This window comes from Vidua macroura, chromosome 9 (assembly GCF_024509145.1).
Source record: "Vidua macroura isolate BioBank_ID:100142 chromosome 9, ASM2450914v1, whole genome shotgun sequence".
Lineage (NCBI taxonomy): Eukaryota > Metazoa > Chordata > Aves > Passeriformes > Viduidae > Vidua > Vidua macroura.
Genome location: NC_071579.1, coordinates 18,930,117 through 18,948,758, shown reverse-complemented (window position 1 = coordinate 18,948,758; position 18,642 = coordinate 18,930,117). Strand labels below are relative to the sequence as shown.

Below are 18,642 nucleotides of genomic sequence, written 5' to 3'. Positions count from 1 at the left end.
ATTGCACATCTTTGAGATTTCTTTTGCCAATAATTCACATGAAGTGTTTTTGCATGTTTCTCCCACCTTCCACAACACCAAGATAAGCTTGGAAGGATAAAACAGTATTACAAATTCACAGAAATTTCATGTTCAATGAAGGCTAAACACTTGACAACCACGCACAAAAGCATAGAAAGCACAGTCTTCTATCACATAGTTCTATTCTATATTTTTCAAGAGAAGTTCATTCTGTGCAAGCAGATAAGAGTGATTTCCCCATCAAATCACACAATATTCTGTCCTGTCAGTCCACTTGTTTTTTTTTTTTTTTTTTGGTCATAATCAGTATCAAGATCTTTGCCTCTTCACCTGCAACAATTCAGTATTAAGCATCTGATTTCATTTTCTCATGCTATACTCCAGTGCTTCCACTGCACCCTATAGGGATATAACTGTGTTGGTTTTCAAGTGCTAAAAATAAAACAAACACATGTCAACCCAAGGACAAAGTTGAAAGCAAACATACTTTAATGTAACCAAAGAAGAATATATTTAGAATTTTGCTACTAAGCAAGGATGGAAATAAACATGTCAACACATTGCTGTGTCTAACTGTGAAACCCACACCCTACTCAACTCTTTCTGCAGCATTTATTATATATGAAAAGTGGATTCAGTCTATCTTTCTTTCTTCTGAAGAGTGACTGTTAGTACTCTGTTACTACTGTTGGCCACAAAGGGCTCCTGAACTGCGGTGTAAAGCACTTCCATCCTTTTAGGCAGTCAGTTTTTCTATCAATTAACAGTACTGTAGCCATCTAAGGTGCATATTAAACTTCAATTTGGAATCCTTCCACAACCAAACACAAAAGTGGGAAGTAGCATGACACTCACTCCACTCCAGGAAGTGAAAAGTGATCCCTAAATCAGAATGTTTTCTTTTGTCTTTATTTCATTATTGCTGTTAATTTGGGCTCTCTGTAAAGCAGTACTATTCCTCTGTCCCCAGAAATGAATGTTCATAAAAACCCCATGTGATTATATTTTTTAATATTGCCTTTGAAACAATGTGGATCTATATTTAAACATTTTCAATTATTTGAAATTCAAATTTTAACAATGGGAAAACAAATAGTACAATTGTATACAGAGTTCTTCATTTTGGAGATCCTGTATTCTGATTAAAGCTGATATTGAAAGCAAGAACCATTATGTCTGCTTTACTTAACCTTTCAAAACACAGCGCCAAAAATTTATTCTAACGATAGAGCTTGTTTCCTGGCACATGGTAATCAAGACAGAGCAAAAGTATTGGTAAATGAGTATAAATTAATGTGATAGAATTGTAAAACTATGTTGTACAGCCATATGAACACTTCAGAGAGAAGGCGAGGAGGAAAACTGGGAAATGCTCTTAGCAAAATCTATTATTTAACCCCTACAGAACCTGTAGGTTCTTGCCTTCACTGCCATAAACAAGAGGATTCAGTAGACTGGGGCACTATGGAATCTCCTGGTGTGAAAGATTCGGGCTCCAAGGGGTTGCAACTCTAGAAAAGGAACATTTGCTCTAATGCCCACCAGGTTCCAAGGCTGACTCCTTCAGAATGCCACCTTTTTTCTCATATATCCATTCAATTGCAAATTATTCTTTTACCCATCAGTGTAGTAGACGTCAACAAATTCCATTCTAAATTTAAAAATACATTAGTATTTTAAACATTAATGTTAAAAAGGTTCACTGGTTCTGGTAAACTTTCCAGTAAGCTCATAATGTCTGCAAAAGGAGTAGTTGCAAAGTATCATTCTGGCAGGACTTTAGGTAAGCATTAATGAAGCTCTAAAGGGCTCCTCGAGCTTAATAAGGGCCATTTGACTTCCATCAGCAGGATTCAAATGGCCCCAATTAACTTCTAGGTATGTAGAAAATAAAAATTAATCGAGGGTTAAGTGTTCTGAAGTTCATAAGGGAAAAACAAAATCCAGCTAATATGCTCCAGTATGAATGCTGTGGTACCTGCGGTGAGATTTCTTAGCTTTGACAGTTGGTATGCACCTTTCCAAATAAAATTAACTCCCTCTTTTAGGCAAATCCAAACTATTCCTTTGCCACTCAGATCATTGTAGAGTCACTGTATCAACTATGGATGATGGAAATACCTCATCAAAAAGAAAAAGCCTGGCAAGCATCCATCTTTTTTGTCAGGGACTGATATGAGGCCTATAAAAAAAATTCAGTGTCTTTGTGATTTAAGATTGCCCAAAAAGCCACAACACTTCAAGGCAGTAATTTTCTGAAGATTTGTGGAAACATATAAAAGTGAGAAATTAGCATTGTTGGTTTCTACAAGATATCTTCACACTGATAAAACCGTAGCACAAAATTTAAAAAACATTAGTAACTCATATCAAAAAATTATCTTGCAACATGCTGCCATGTGCATTTTTTAAGACAGGAACTTTGCAAAAGTAGATGCAGGGTAGCTTGGAAGATGTTATCCATTTCTCTATTTCAGACATTAAAGTTTCATTTCAATTTCTTGTTTCCTAAGGATTTACATACTTAGATTAATGTGTTCTCAATTAGTATGAGACATCTGCAAGTAGCTAGTAAATGTAAAAATACTCCTTAACACAACATTAAAATATAGGCAAGGAAAAATATGGGAAAAAAAAAAAGCACAGAACATTAGAAAATGTGGATGTTCAAGAAATTTGCCATATGTATCCTACAGAGACTTTTAAAATTTATAATAAATATCCACGGATGGAGATTCAAAATCAAGAAATCATACTTCAGTCATTCTTGATGTTGACAATTCAGAGTGAGCACATTCAGCAGTCAGCATCAGTCTGCCACATTTCACCTTCAAAATTCTATTTATGGCCTTCATAACCAACATACAGCATTAGAAACATCTTGGAGAAAAATTTAACTATACAGAAAACTGCAAGACGGCTTTGTGTCTAACTGCTTCTTGATCAATTAATCTCCTAGTTCTTCAGACTTGTCCACAACTAAATCTGTGCTGCCAATTTACCACTATCAGTTTTGGAAGAAAATGGGAACAAATTTTATTTTGATTGCAAACCTGAGCTTCAGACTACTAAAATGACTGTTAGATTACTGGAATAATTACCTAATAACTGCTGACAGGCTTGATCTCCTGGCCTCTTCTAACACTCCCAAAGTGCTGGGCAGAACCCTTTGGAAATATGTGGAATGTATCCAAACCATCAGAAATCTAGAATAGGGGCATTTTTCTAAAGAAAAAAAAAATTTAAACCTGACAACTATTTTTCTATACTATCTTGCATAATATGGCAAATACCTGCAGGTAAAAACATATTTTGTCATTATAAAAGAAGTCACATATTCTGTAATAAATAGCTCATGTAGTTTTCTGAAGCTTTGTAACATTTTTCCTCCAGAGAATCTTGCTTCAGAAGTGATAGTTCCATATGTCATCACAGACATTATATTTATTCATCACACAGGAAAACCCCTGGCATAATACCTGCTTCTCTATTTTTGTTTGTTTGTTTGAACTATCATTAGTTCAAACAATAACACCTTATTTCTACTAAAAGCCCATCGCAGCACTTAAAACAGGAGTAAAAGCTTCTACAGATGCCAAGTCACTGTATATTTTGAGATATTCTGCAGTATTTGGGGGACAACCAATTCCCACAGAGAAAAGTACTTCTAATCATTCATGTGTGGAAAGAACCAGCATGATTTCTCTGAATATTATTTAGATAGGTACTAACACTCTGGTTAATTAATAGGGGATTTAGACAGAAAAGTATACTGAACTAGGGGTGGGTGGGATGTGTGCGTTTGGTTGGTTTAGAGGGGGTTTAAGAAGGAACAAAATCTAATTTTGGTACTCAAACTGCAAATACGTAAGAAAGGCACAAAAGCGATCAATACCGAGACCTTAAGTCAGTTTCACAGAATTCAGCAGTACGTTCAAATTCCAGCATCAATGCATCTCCCTTTTGCTTACAATTATGTGTGGTTTCAGAAGCAGAAATTCAAAAAGATCCCACAGATTACGGGCTTCCAGCTAAGCACAGGAAGATATTTAACTTGCATCTCCAGAGATTTAACTTGTTCTACATTTCAGACTCCACTGGGTACCACTGCCGAAAGACGATCCCATTTTAACCTTAACTGGTTCTGAAGAGACCCGGCCCTACGTGCGATACGACCCGCACAGACGATGGGCTTCGCATGCAAAAATTGAGGGGGAGGGGGGCGAGAAGAGAAAATTAATACCTTTCATCCTGAAATGCCTCCTGGTTCCCTATTCCTCACACTGCGACACGCGCAGTCATCCTCCCTCCCTGCGCGAGGGCTGCCCGCTGCACTGAGGAAACTTCCCGCGGGGCCGCTGCCCGCGCTCCCGCCGCACCTGCCCGCGGCCCCGGGCGGGCAGCGCTGCTCCGTGTGCTCCGGGGCACCGGAGAAGCGGCGGGGCTGCCGGCACTTCCCCGCGCTCCCGCCCCGCAGCATCGCCCCGAGCCGGCGACAGATCCCGCTCCGGCAGCTCCGGTCGCCCCGCAGCCTCGCGGCCGGACACGGCTTCCCTTCCCCTTCGGCGATGCTGAATCACTGCGGGCCGCCGCTCCGCCGCCTCTCCCCGGGGGTGGCAGCCTGTCCCCCGCCGCCGCAGGAGGAGGAGGTGTCGCGCCCCGCCGGCCCCTCACCCTGACCTCACCTGCCGGGGCGCGGGCGGGCGGTCCTGCAGCGCTCCGGTGCTGGCGGGCGGCGCGTGCTGCGCCTCACGGGCGGCGCGATCCCGGGCGGGGCGATCCCGGGCGGCAGCATCCGCGCCGGGCACGGGCGGGAGGAGGAGCGGGAGGTTACGGCGGGGAGCCGGGACAAACCATTCCCTGCGAGGGGGCACCGCCGGCGGCCGGGCGGCCTGGCGGGGCGGGGAGCGCGGACCCTCCCACACAGGTACGTGCGAGGATCGCGGCCGAGGGGCGTCGGGCGGCGGCCGCGGAGCGGGGCGGGCGGCGCGGCGGCCGGGGGCAGCGCTGCCGGTTCGCCGTGCCCCCCCCCCGCTGGCGGTGGAGCGGCCCGCGCTGTCTCGCCGCCCGAGGACGCGAGCGGACCCGGCGGCCACGCGGGCAGCGCCCGGGGCGGCCCGCGACCTCCGTGGGGAGCGAGGCGGGCCGCGCCGCCCTCAGGACCGGCTACGGCCGTCTCCCTTCGGCCCCGCCGAGCCGCGGGACCCGGGGCCGGCTCCGGCTGCCGTCAAGTGCCTTAGGAGCCCTGCGGAGCGATCCCCGGCCGCAGAGCCCCACGGGCGCCCCGAGCGTGCCCCGCGGTGAGGCGCAGGGAGCCTCCCCGAGCGCCCACGGGGCCCGGCGGCGCGTGGGGCCGGGGCGGGTGGAGGCGCCCGCGGGCCCGGAGCCGCTGGCGGTTCTCCGCGCACAGCCCGGCACCTGCCCGAGCCACAGATCCGTGCCCCCTGCCCGCGGCTGCAAACAGGATTTTTTTTTCCTCTTCCCCTTTGGAACCGTAGCCAAATGTTTTCCTCCCGTGTGCACAACCGCTGTTTGCCACTCTGAACGAGCCATTTCGGGCTTTTCCTGAAATATTTCGCATCTTCACGTAAAGGCACGTGACCTAATCAGATAAATGCCATAAAGATTGAAAAAATAGAGAAACGCTTGTAAAATAAAAATTTTCAGGAATTTATCAGAAGAATAAAAAGTTTCACAAAAAAAGAATACTTACAGAATAAATAATAAAACCCCAACTGAAATTTAGTCAATTATTTCAGTAGATTATGAGGTATCCTCTGTGTTTATCAAGGTTAGGAGCCCAATTCACAAGCAGTGGAAGTCACCATGGCATTTGATTTCATCTGCATTATGTTTGCCATGGAACTAGCTGCAATCTTTTATTGTCTTCTGGTTTATTAATTAATCATCTTACTTTGTTCATACTATTACATTCTTAAATCACACATTCCTCACTACTACATACCTTTAAAATCAATTCCAGTCTAGTCTTTCCTGCACAATCTTGCCTAAAATAAGGACTTCCATGAGAATGTCTACAACTACCTCTTTAAGGCAGTTAGAAATAAATATATTCAGTAGGCTTAGTTTCAAGTTTTCTATTTCTTGGTCAGAAAGAACTGAAACAAAGTTGATAATGTTAAATGAGAACAAAAATTTGATTGCAATTTGATCAGCATTAAGGTACTTTTTTTTTGCTCTATTATAACATCTTTCAAGGTAAACTGATACTTTAATAGGAACAGATTGCAGGCTTCTTGCAATTGCTAAAATGATTGTTAAGGACAGAAAAGCACATGAAAAATCCTTTCGGAAATCCTAGAGAGATATCAGACTGTTCTCTCATGTGTGGTATCAATTTGTAGCTTGTAAAGATGAATTTACTTTTTACAGACATGGTAGTTTTCATTGGGTTGAATGACAGATTACATTGTGGTTCCTCCTGATATGCTGAATTCATTATTTATTTGCCACTAAAACCTTTGTTGGGCTTGTCAAAAAAACCCAAAAAAAGCAGAGATATAATTTCTGGCCACAAACATGTAATCTGATAGAAACTCCCATGCTTGTGTAGGTAAGTGTTCGTAGGAACAGGTCTAAATTTTAGTGACAGAAAACCCATGCTAAAGCAATGGGATCTAAGCTCGTCCCCATTATTCTCAGAGCTGTGCCAAAGCTCCTGATGTGCCAAGCTGTTCCAGGATGCTCCTGAGGAAAGGTTTGATTCTCCTTCCGTTAGTCATTTGGAATGCTGCCACTGAGTGCAGATGAAACCATTTAGAAGGCTGACATGCACTGCATGTTATCTCTGGGTCAAAGCTTGGGTTGGGCATACAGCAGCCCCTGCCTGCTTTGTTTTAGCGGTGTGTCCACATTCCATAGCCCAAACCAGGCCTCTCCACCCCAAGCAACGTGCACACCTCTGCTGAGCAAAGTGTTCCAAAGATCTTGGGAACAGCAGCAAACCACAAGCAGGAGTTTGTGATGAGAGATTGCACCCAGCTGTTGCTTTATGATTCACAGGCAAACCTGAAGTTTGAGAATACAGTTGTGGCCTGCTTGGCTCCTGGGAGGATTTTAGGATAAGCCTCCCCTTTCAGGTGCAGCTAATGCTTCCTCTTTTCAGAGGGCTGGTACCAATGGGTGCTGTTCTCAGCTGGGAAAGCACAACCCAGGACACATCTTCCCAGCAAAGGCCAGAGCCTCACAGCAGAAATGCTTTTTCTCCTCCCCATTCCTGGGGGCAGGAGGCATTAATCTCTTCCTGAACGTGCTTTTAGTTGTTGTTTCCCAGAAGCAGATCAGATTTACTCTTTTTAATGCGATCTGCATTCTGAATCACTCTGAGAGTAAATGGTACTCGCTACCTCCATGTTGAAACATTAGAGCTAACAAAATGTAGTAAGGAACCAAAGCAGGGTATTAAATACACAGATGCTTAATTAGGAGCATTAAATAGAATTATATTTTTAATTTTGAGCTAGTTTAAATATTGAATATTGATGCACTTGAGATCAGATGTGCCTAGATAATTATTGTAAGTAGAAATAGTAATAATATACATTTTACATGGCATGAAGATTATCTTATGAATGTCACAAATGAACAAACAGGAAAGACAGAAAGTGCTTTCTCAGAAATCTACATATTTCTATGAATTTTCTTCGTTTTTTCCAATTTTTTCCATGCAGAAGTTCTGGATTCCTTTATGAATTTTAATTGTTACAGTTGAAGAGTGGTGAGGGCAATCAGATCAGTTCTATCTTCGAGAGAAAGAATGATTTATTTGAACACAGTTCCTATTTCATCAATCCTGTTATTACGAACATATTCCCTGAATAATTATGAGCACTGTAATGCTGTATATGTAATCCATCTCCAAGTCAGTAAATACAATGTCCTCAAATTACAAAGAGGATAATTCAATTGTCTAAAGAACATTGGTATTTGAACAAAGTCACAAAACAGACTTGGAAATGCAGACCTATTTCTCCTGCTCACTCAACCACCAGCTTACAGAGCTGCAGTAGGATGTTCAGTCTGATGTGGTCCAGAAAACTTGAAGTTGCATTTTACCTCTGCTGTTGAAACAGGCTCTATCCTTGTGCAACTGTGAGTACTCACAAATTCCAAAAAAAATCTTCAAAATATTAAATGTGACAATCATGAGGTTCAAAAGCTTTGAAAACAGAATCAGCATATAGATTTATAATAGGAATAAAATCTATGCCTATTAGCTAATAGCTATAGGCTATAGTGTTTTTTTATATTTGCACAGCACTCAGAATATATTTACTAAGTAGATAATTACACTTTTCTAAACAAGTGCATTTTCCCACTTGCTATAGAGCCATGTCCAAACATAATCTGTGCTGTCATAAACCATCCATTTCCTAGTGTCAGCCTAGAAAACATTAACAATGAAGAAACAAGGTTCAGCTCAACTTCCATCCCTATACTTTATATTCCCTTAGGATTCTTGCTACAATACTTCTCAGGCCATACATAATTTTTGCTTCAAAAAGCAACACCCATTTCTTTTATAAGCCATCTGCTCAGCGTGTTAGCAAAATCCATGCAACAGCTTCCCAGCAGCACCAACACCTGCTAACAGGGGATGGTGTTTCAAGCAGATATTGCCAGTCTGTCACAGCTTCTTATCTCCTCTCTCTCTAATCTTCAGAGTACTGTCTGGGATTATCTCCTGGAAATCAAATGCCCAGCAAGATGGCTTGTTACTTTTTATGTATCAGCAAACATGTACTTGATTGAGTTCATTAGTGCTGTAAACATCTTTTATTATACAGATCAATGTGAATTTACAAGCTGTAGCAGTATGATATTGACATAATGTAACATTTCATATTTAATAACTTTTTATAGTCCTCAACACTCCAAACACGCTCTGGGTGAAACTCAGTACTGATGTAAGCAGATACCATAACACCAAGGCTATCCATGGACTACAGTCAATTATCCTCAAGCTTAATGAGATTGCTTTGGTTCAGGCATGATTTTGAACAGCTTTAGGATAGGAGCGCTTCTATTTTTAACCACACAAAATATTATTTTGGAGCATCTGTATCTGTTTAGTAATCAAAGCTTGGAGGTTATTCTTCAAATATCTTCAAGTTTCCATCTGCTGTCTGCCTCTGTGTAAGAAAGGAAGTCCCAGAATTTCAGCAGTTTGGAGAAACATTTGCTTTTGTTGAGCAGCCATGAAGAAAAAATTGTTCTACTGCATGAAGGCTTAGGATCAAATGAGGCATAAGTTGAAGGAAAGTGGAAACTTACATTTGCTGGTCAACTAAGTTACTATGTTCATCCAGGAAATAAAACCAGTTTTTGTAAATATTCACAAACTGGGGCAAGTTCATATAATGTTACTAAATACTTATGCTATTGCTGGCATGCAGGCCCAGGTAGAAAGAGGTGTGTGAGCTGCTCCTTCTCTGCAGTTGGACATAGCAATGAAATCATTATTTTAAGCAATATGGTCAAATATGAGAAAAGTGGACATGAGACTTCCACCCCACCAAACGTGTGCTTTTTCCCATGCATGTCCTTTCACAGTGTAAAAGTTCTCAGTATCTGTTCAATCCTTACCTTACCAGGTATAAGTGGAAATTCATCCATACAGGTTTGTTGAAATCAGTGTGAAGTGATTGGCTCAGTACTTCGATGTATTGTAATGTGACAGCTATTGGGTGTTATATTACTATCACCATAACCATTTTTAAGATAATTGGTGTCTAAACTTTACGACTTAAAGAAGCTCTACATCTTTTGAAGATGTTGATTCAATTGACAGAAAAGTCTGCATTTATTTGCATTATTATGGTCTCCTTATGCTTTTTTAATTAAATTTTGCCTGGGAGGAAAAGAAATCATTTTACATAAGATGCTAGAACTTGTTTGGATAGGGTAATGCACCTCCTAAACAAAACTTTTTTTCACTTGGCAATACCATATGTAAGAGTTACTCTCCCAACGTTCCTATCAGGTAAAAATGATGCATTTCTGTTAAAGCAATGGATACAGATTCAAATGTATTCCAAGGCCACTGGTTCAGTGTTACGTCAGGCAATGAATTTGTGCCTGTCAGATGAGTATATTGTCAAAAACCACCCAGGAGATAGTGATCTGGAATACACAAAAGGTTGAGAAAAATCTATTATCAGCATTTACCTGATTTACTTCCCACTTTGTACATCACTTGAAATATGACCTCAGGAGCCCCTGGCTGAAGGAAGTGCCCAACTCCACTCAGGTCCCATTGACATGCTCAATAGATTAGAGATAAAATTTAATAGATTATAATAGACATAGAAAGATAGATAGATAGATAGATAGATAGATAGATAGATAGATAGATAGATAGATTATAATAGGTAATAGAGATATAATAGATCATAGATAATTTTTAGCATATTTAAAATTTATTCAGGTATGCCTTTCAATATTACTTGATATGAAGTAAGATTTTCAAACCCAACCAAGAATCACATGCTAAGGCACTACCACAGTGACAAGGCAGATCCAAGGTCAGGCCAGGAAGTCAGTCAATAGACAAGGATAAGGCCCTGCAGTTACCAGGCAGATCCATAACAAAACCAGGCGTGAGTCCAAGCTGAGGAGCTGCCTGAGCCACAGCCACGTTGTGGCTGTACAGGTGAGCAGCACTCCTCCAGCGTAACTACAGCAAGAGCTGGGAACTCAGGGCCGACCTTAAATAGAGCTCCTGAGCCCATGGCTGTGGGCAGGTCCCAGTTGAGGCTTCTCAGCACCTTTAACACATATTAGTGCCCTCAGCACCCTGACACAACAGGATTTAGAGGAACCTGGAATTTAATTTATTTATTTTATTTTATTTTATTTGAAATTCTGTGGTAGAGATTGTAGGACTTTTGTTTTTGTGTTATCTTTCCCAAGGAACTTTTGTACAGTATATCTCATATTAACTTAACAAAAATTTACTGGATAGGCATATGAAATTTAATTCAGAGTGTAGAAGGAACTTCCCTGTTCAGCAATAGAGTTTTGTTTGCCCTTTCAATCGAATATTACTTGCTAGTTACAACAGGAATTTCTGGTTCTAGAAAAGGTAAACAACATAAGGGTTAACTTGCAGGATAACTAAAAATACTCTGACATAGGTAACATTTTCTACAGACAGAATAATATCTGTTTGCTCTTGTTTTGTGACATTTAGAGATTAAAAATTTGTCTCTGTTGTGTAGCACTCACCAACAGGAACTATTAACAATGATTATAAAATAAACTGAAATGTGTGCAGTGAGGCCTTGTGGAAGCACACTATGAACTGATCTCACTGAGAGAATGCAGATTTCCATGCACAAAATAACTCATATGTCAAAACCTGTTTTATCCCTCTTTAAGATAATGAGTGGGATGCAAATGTAGAACAAATAGCCCAATATTGACCTTCATGTCTTTAAAGCTCAGTGCTTCTGTTAAAAATAAGAATTTTGCCAGAAATGATCCAGAGCAGATAGTGCCAGATTATGGGTTTGCTACAATCCAAGTCCCATCCTACTCCTATGTCTGACTAAAAGTCTGCTGCAATCCAGTGAGTAGAAGAGAAAGAACGTGTCACATTTTATAAAAAGTGCAGTGGACTCAGCAGCTCCATGAAGATTTGATAAGATTTTACCACTTAGAGGTCCAGCCACAGTAACAGAGGGTTAAAATTGTCATTCAATATAATTATTCTGCATTTTACCCTGTTTTGACTCAGGTATATTTTCTGATTACTTCGTTCTCATTTTAAAGACTATGTAGGACTTAAGTTTATGTGAATTTGGATTAAATAAACAATAATTGCTTTGTATTCCTTTTCCTCTTTCAGAAAAATGAAGGCAAGGATGAATTTCACAAGATTCAACCAAAAGTTCTAAATAACTTAATATTTTTGAGATCCAAGTAGCCTAATAAAGCCACTACTTCAGACTTTTTTCATCATTTAATTGCAAACTCAAAGATTTTACATATGAAATTATACAAATTGTTCCTAGCTAAAGTTTAAGAGGAGGATTTTTATATTGAGTACAAGTTATAAAGCTATCATGTCAACACAAACTAAATGGAGATTTTAATCTTAAACATTAGAGATATAAAATGGAGTTAAAAGTTAATTAGTTGTTCATCTATGACCAAGTTCCCCTGTCTATATATCTCCCATGGACAGCAATTATTTTATGGACAGCAGGAGGGATATATAGGAATAACATAGTATTTTAAATCTGGAAAAGAAGTAATATAATAACTTTATATTACTACTTTCAACAATAACACACAGCAGTAATAATAATAATAATTTTCTGAAGCAACTTTATTGAAACACTACCAGGAGAGGACACATTTTAAAACATTACCTGGGGAAAAAAATGGGTTCTGAATTATCAGAGACACAGAACTGCCAGATTGTTTTCTTGTTTTGGGTTTGTTTTTTTTTTTTTCTAATTATTATTTATTCAGAAATCTGTGTAAGATAGAACCTGCTGTTTCATATCAGTAAGAAAAGCTTTGAAATGTTTATCAGCTAACCAATATTTGACCCATCTATTTATCATGTTTAATGGCAAAACATAGTGGAAATGGTAACTTTTTCACCATTATTTGATTTTCACTAGTACTTTTAATTGCTTTCTAAAATGAAAATTTTTAAAAAAGAAAAAGAAAGTCATATTATCAAAAAAAAAAAATCATACTCTCAAAAAGGGTAAGTGGAGTTGTCACTTTTGTATAGTCAAAGTATTCTTTCTCATATTCTCCTTTCATTATGTATAAATATTTAATCAGTATATATTTATGTCACAACAGAAAGCAATATAGAAAATAGGAAAAAACCTGCTGCCAGAAAACATGTTTATTTTTTCCATATATCACAAATTAAAACAGACTATAAGAGCATGAAGCATTCAAAAAGAAACGTGCAGAACAAGTCTGTGAAGAGATCTATGTCTGCTCATATAGGTAAGGCTACACTGGATCAGTCTGTCCCCAGATGACCTCGTTTTCCCTCAAGGTCTCCAGCTTTCTGAAGACCACACGTTGTTCCACTGATGTTTACAGGGGTTGTCTAGGCAACCAGATAAAACAGAGATTTAAAGGGGCCTGCCCTGTCTGTGCTGTGGGCTCCAAACTCACATCAAGGAAAGAAACCCTGCCTGTGGGCAATCACAGCCTGGGGCAGGAGAATCCTCCAAATTGTAGCCAATCCTTTTGTACAACTGCTTGTTGTAGCAAAGAAACAAAAGACTACTACAATTAGACTTTACACAGACATGGTGCATTTTGATTCAGACTATGGATTGTAATTTTTTTACTATAATAGATAATATTAACATAATTTGCATTTCCTTATGATCTCACTGGATTTTTATGTCCAAGAAGTAACAGTGACAACATTATCGAGTGACTATGATTAATTATTTCAATTATCGTAGAAAACAGAGAGAGACCCCATTCAAAATTAGTCCCCCATTGTGATGCAGCTGTACAAACATGTATTAAAAGAGTGTGTCTGGACCAGAAGTCTGCAAATTACTCCTCTCAGAGTCATCAGGGAAAAGATAGCAGCACACATGGAGTACACACAGGCAGGGATGAACCTGGACAGTGTGTGTATTGCCAAGATTGTAACAAAATCACAGTTTCTCCTAATTAAAGCAACACTTTTTCTCTCGAAATGAGATAGGTTACCATCTCCCATTATCTTTCTTAAAAGACTATATTGCATATTTTCCTGTTGCATGAGGCAAGTTCTACAATTCTTCCATAATTATTTAATTTGTTCTCCTCTCTCCTGCACATATATGTGCTCCAATTCTCCTGGCCTCATTTTCTTCTCTCTAACATTTTCAAATATTCTCTTCTGTCCTACAGCCCAGCCTTTCTCTTCCCTCCTTCTTTGAAATCCCAGCTGCCATGAAAATCCTGCTCTCCAACACCACTGAAACTTTCAGAAGCCTTTTACTTCTAACTGTATAACCCTAGAATTTGTGGATGAAAAAGCCCTCTATAAATGGTAAGTATTGGTATTGATTGTTATTAATATTTGCATGTTAAAGGATTCATATATAAACCATTTAGCTCCCCCTTCAAACAGACAATACATTGAAAAAATATTCCTTCTTTGTCATCCAGGGGCAAAATGAATTTTAACTGAAAGAGAGCAATTGCAACCTGGATTTAACATTTCTAAGAAATTATACGAATCAGTTGTTTTCCCAAGAATAATTTCTAACATGTCTTTCGTGCCTATTTAATATACTATCCTATGCTAACTTTGAGGAATGGGTATGGCCAATTATACTCTTGTCTCTTCAATAAATTGATGCAATGTTATTGCAGAAAAGAAAAAGAGGATGAAAGAGAAATATGTCCTTCAGATAGCTTTTGAAGAGTAACAGGCACAAAACTAGAAAACACACCCCAGTCCAGTGTCGCAGGTAACATCCTGATGTCACTGATGGCAAAACATATTTTGAGTATGAAGAAATCAAGACTTCATTTGAGACTTGAGAAAAATAGTTTCTCATCAGCAATGGCTTTTATGGCCTTTGCCCCTGCTGGGGTGTGCTCAGGGGATCAGAAACCTGGTTTGTCTTCTCAGTAATGATGAGGAAAGGCCCTGACTCATTTAAACGTGCCTTCATTTTTGTTCAACACTATCAGTGAACATTAATATCTAATGGACCAAATATTTGGAGGAGGCAAGGGATGCCAAACACCACCAGACTGTGCAGCTGAATTCCACTGGTTTTGTGAACTCTTACGAAATAACAGTTCTGGTAGTAAATCTACAGTACAGCAAAGGGAAAGACCAAGTAAATGGAATAGGGTGGCAAACAAAACAAATGGAGGCCAAAAGAGATAGGAAAGAGGGAAAAGCAAAGTGTGAAACTAAAGGCATATAAAGCCTTTGGAGGATAGAAAAGAACATTTTTTGGGAGGAATAGAAATACAATTTCTTTTAGCAGTATAAAAAAATTAAAACTAGGAGGGACAAAAAATATCTGATTAAATCACAGAATAATTTTTACTGTGATAAAGTAGATAGAAGGAAAGATTTCTGAGGAGAAATATCAAAGGATAAGCTTTGATATCTAGCTACTTCAAGTGATCTACATATATAATGTCATCACCTCTGAGTTAAAATATTGCACTGAGCATAAGAAATAAATGCAGATGTTATCCCCAAGACAGTCAGATTTCTATACATCCTCTGTAAGAGACCTTGATTGATTAATTTTACCTGAAATTGTTTGAAAGGAATTACAGCATTGGAAATGAGAAATGCTTGAGGATAATTTTTATATGTAGACACATATTGGCTAATATATTAATTGGGGATGCATCTGCTTTTTGCACAAAAAGAATGGAGTTCTCTTCTTGTAAATGTGATGGTTAAAGTCATAATACTTAATACCAATTTAAAAGCCCTGTCTGTCGCATTCATGTGCAAAAACTGTACTGCACATGGTTAGCATCTTTTAAAAGGGATTTCAAAAATAAAAGCTTCACTGGAAGCATTACTTTTATTTCAGATATTATTAGAAAATTACCTCTATATTTCAGATGTGAAACTGAGTTTATAGAAAATCTGGCTTGGACTAAATGCAAATAGAAGTCAAAGTTCTCTGTTTCATGAGATTAAAACAATGCTTGAAAACACTCAACTTCTCTTTCTTGGTGAATCAGCCATACATCTATCAAATATACAGAACATCTACTGATATCAAAGTATAGTCTGACAATGGCTTCTCAGGCTCTGAAGTTGTGGGGAAAAAGCTTTTACACTGACATTTGCATTACAACCACTTGAAATAACCACTTCTTCTTTGTGCTAACGAGAATTAATAAGTTCTTCTTGGCATGCACTATAGATATTTCTCCTTTTAGTTTTGTGAGTCAAAGACAAACAAAAAGAAATACAAAAATAGTAAATAAACTTTTAATCTGGTTTTTGGCTGCTTTTTTTTTTTTTTTTCATATGGAAAGTGCTTTTACTCTTTTTTTTCTTGCATGGATTTTTTTTTCAATAGATTCACCCCATGAATATGATACTATTATTGGTTTTGCTTATTATTTCCTCTAATGAAAGGCTACTGGTCTAATATTCTTATATTAGTTCAGCTTCTTGGCTTCCAAATGTAAGGAAAAAGCACTGCAGACACCTGACTGAAGAATCTGCTGAAACCCTCTGAGCATGGAATGACCACTCATTCATGGCACTAGCAATATAAAAAAAAATTTTTAAAAAGACACTGAGAAGAAATTAAAGCATTTAAAGGCTCAAACTCTGGAAATAGCAGAAACTACTGGAAAAGAAGGCAAGAACACTTCAGTGTACATCTGGAAACAGTAAGTGTTATTTAAAAGCAAGTCTATCAGAAGGAGGTTTTCCTTCTGAAAATAGCAAGTGCTGATGCATTTGGCATATTTAACACTTCTGAGCAATCCAAGAAAAGGAGGATATTCATGAAGCTGGTACAAAAAATGAGGAGTATTACATTCTAAATAAAAATGAAGCATATTAAAGTTATATGCTTTGGTCCTGAATGTTTAAAAGTGTATTTTACTTTATAAAGTTGGGATGACAAGGTTCTGTTATATTTACTATATAAGATTGGGGTGCTAGAAGTGTACAATAAAGTGTGACATTACCCAGCCATAGAGTAAGATCTATTGAAGATTTCTAGATTAAAAAAAAAAAAAATTTAAAACCCTTCCAACTTTAAAAAGCCACTGGTTTTCAACAGGAAGTGGAGCAAATAATAGAAATAGACTCCTGGGAGAAGCAGACTCCAGATGAGGCAATTTAGAATCTGCCAGAAAACTAGTACTTGAACAAGTGTTGGACTGGACTCTACCTGTTGGACTGGACAGTTTGGAACCTTAGATATTACCAAGGGTTGAAAATACCATAAGACAAAGATATCAGAGGCAGAAAAACACCCAAAGCTGGAATTCCTGAGCAAGGAATAACAACACAAATAAAACAGATGGAAGACTCTGAACATTAAGCAAAACCTTGTATTTATTTGTCTTCAGGTGCCAGGGGTCTGAACCATGAAGAAACTGCATGTTGCTGCCTTGGATGACTGTTTTCTGTAGAATAAAAACACTTGCAGCAAAAGATGATGTATGCAGAAGAAATAATAAACATAAGAACAAGTGGGATATATTACATTAGGCATATATGCACAGCTCCTAGCATTTCTAGGAACTGTGCTGTAACTCTGAGATAAAAACAACAGGTTGTAGAAATATAAAGGGGTAAAAATACAGACTTATGCAATTTCATTTTTTTTTTCACATTTTAAAAATGTGCTTCTAGAAATTAAAAAAAAAACAGGAAAACCATCTTAGACTTTCTTATTTTCATCGTTCTTATTTTTAGATGGCACTACTAAAGATATTACAGCAGAAGAGCTGATTATGCATTAAGAACTTTTTTAGCTAGACTTCTTTAACCAATACTTCTTTAACCAATATGTGACAGAGAGACACAATTTACAGGACATACATTTGAGCAGAATACAGTGAAACCTAGATTTAGATGTGAGACTACTAGTTCCTCATCATTCCTCACTTATTGGGTGCAGAGTATGTAGGAAAGCTTGCTGAACTCTTTGAACTTTCCCCGCTAGAATTAAAATGACCTTCAGATAACCTAGCATATTTCACTTCCAAAGTGAGTTAGGCTAAACTAAATTAAGGTCATTTTTAATTCTGAGGAAAAATAGATACTGAGGCATTTAATATAGCTTAGACTACTTTAAATTAACAGTTGTAATTAACTTGGAGATCTCTGTAGTAAAGACCTAAAAAGATAAATTTAAAACACCACTGTTTTTGTTTTTTGTTTTTAATCTTCTTAATTCTGTAGAAGGTGATTCAGAGTCTTAATATACAATAAGAACAAACGGTATAATATTGATCACCGCTCAATTATGGTAAACATGCAAGTAACTAAGTAAGCTACCCTGAAAGTGGCTTACTATATAGTTTTTAAACAGCTATGCATTTTTAATAACTTTGACTACACAAGTAGTATTTCTATTCAAATCTGTAGGAGTAAACTAGAATCAAATATCAAACAAGTATACCATCAACTCTGACTTAGATTTCATTCCTGCTATAGTTCATGTGCAGCAGTACAAATATGTTGCTTAAGTACTAAAAATACAAGAAAAAGAAGTGATTTTTTTTGTTTGCTTTCCTCTACTCAATATGTACAAAATCAACTTATACAGAATAATCTGCAGAACAATTATAAGCAACTGAAAAAAAAGTGCTGCATGGCTGATAGCAAGAGACTACACCCACTGCCAAATGATCATAAGAGATAAAGGCCAAGAACTGAGCAGCTGGACTTGCCCATTAAGGCAGTCTGTAGCTTATCTCTGAAAAAAACATGTCTGTTCTGCAGGACATTGACCTCAACACAGAACCTGTCACCTCCTGTGATGAATTAACATGTAGCCACTATCCATAAAAAATTTGATCGAATGCTCTCTTGTAGGGGGTAATACTGACAGCAAAAGCATAGAAGCTGTTTTGTTAAATTAGGTCTAAAACATCAGAAGAAAA

The 18,642-nt window shown here is 38.5% G+C and overlaps 1 protein-coding gene and 1 long non-coding RNA gene across 6 annotated transcripts in view; one reads left to right on the top strand and one right to left on the bottom strand.

Annotated features, from left to right (window-relative positions):
- TTLL7 (tubulin tyrosine ligase like 7) overlaps positions 1-4,995 on the bottom strand; it is a 65,379-nt gene extending 60,384 nt beyond the window's left edge. For 3 of the 4 annotated variants that reach the window (XR_008438381.1, XM_053985265.1, XM_053985261.1), the window contains exon 1: positions 4,707-4,995. The gene's annotated coding sequence lies outside the window, so the exon portion shown is untranslated. Of the gene's footprint in view, positions 1-3,122; positions 3,247-4,706 lie in introns of all 4 variants that reach the window. The other variant, XM_053985262.1, reaches the window with a different exon arrangement.
- Positions 4,885-17,329, top strand: LOC128811557 (uncharacterized). Of its 2 annotated transcripts, XR_008438383.1 has the most exons (4): positions 4,885-4,948; positions 13,930-14,071; positions 16,178-16,410; positions 17,101-17,329. It is a non-coding gene; the product is annotated as an uncharacterized LOC128811557 (long non-coding RNA). The 2 variants fall into 2 exon arrangements; XR_008438382.1 differs by lacking the exon at positions 17,101-17,329 and having other exon boundaries at positions 16,178-16,573.
- Positions 17,330-18,642: the final 1,313 nt, after the last annotated feature.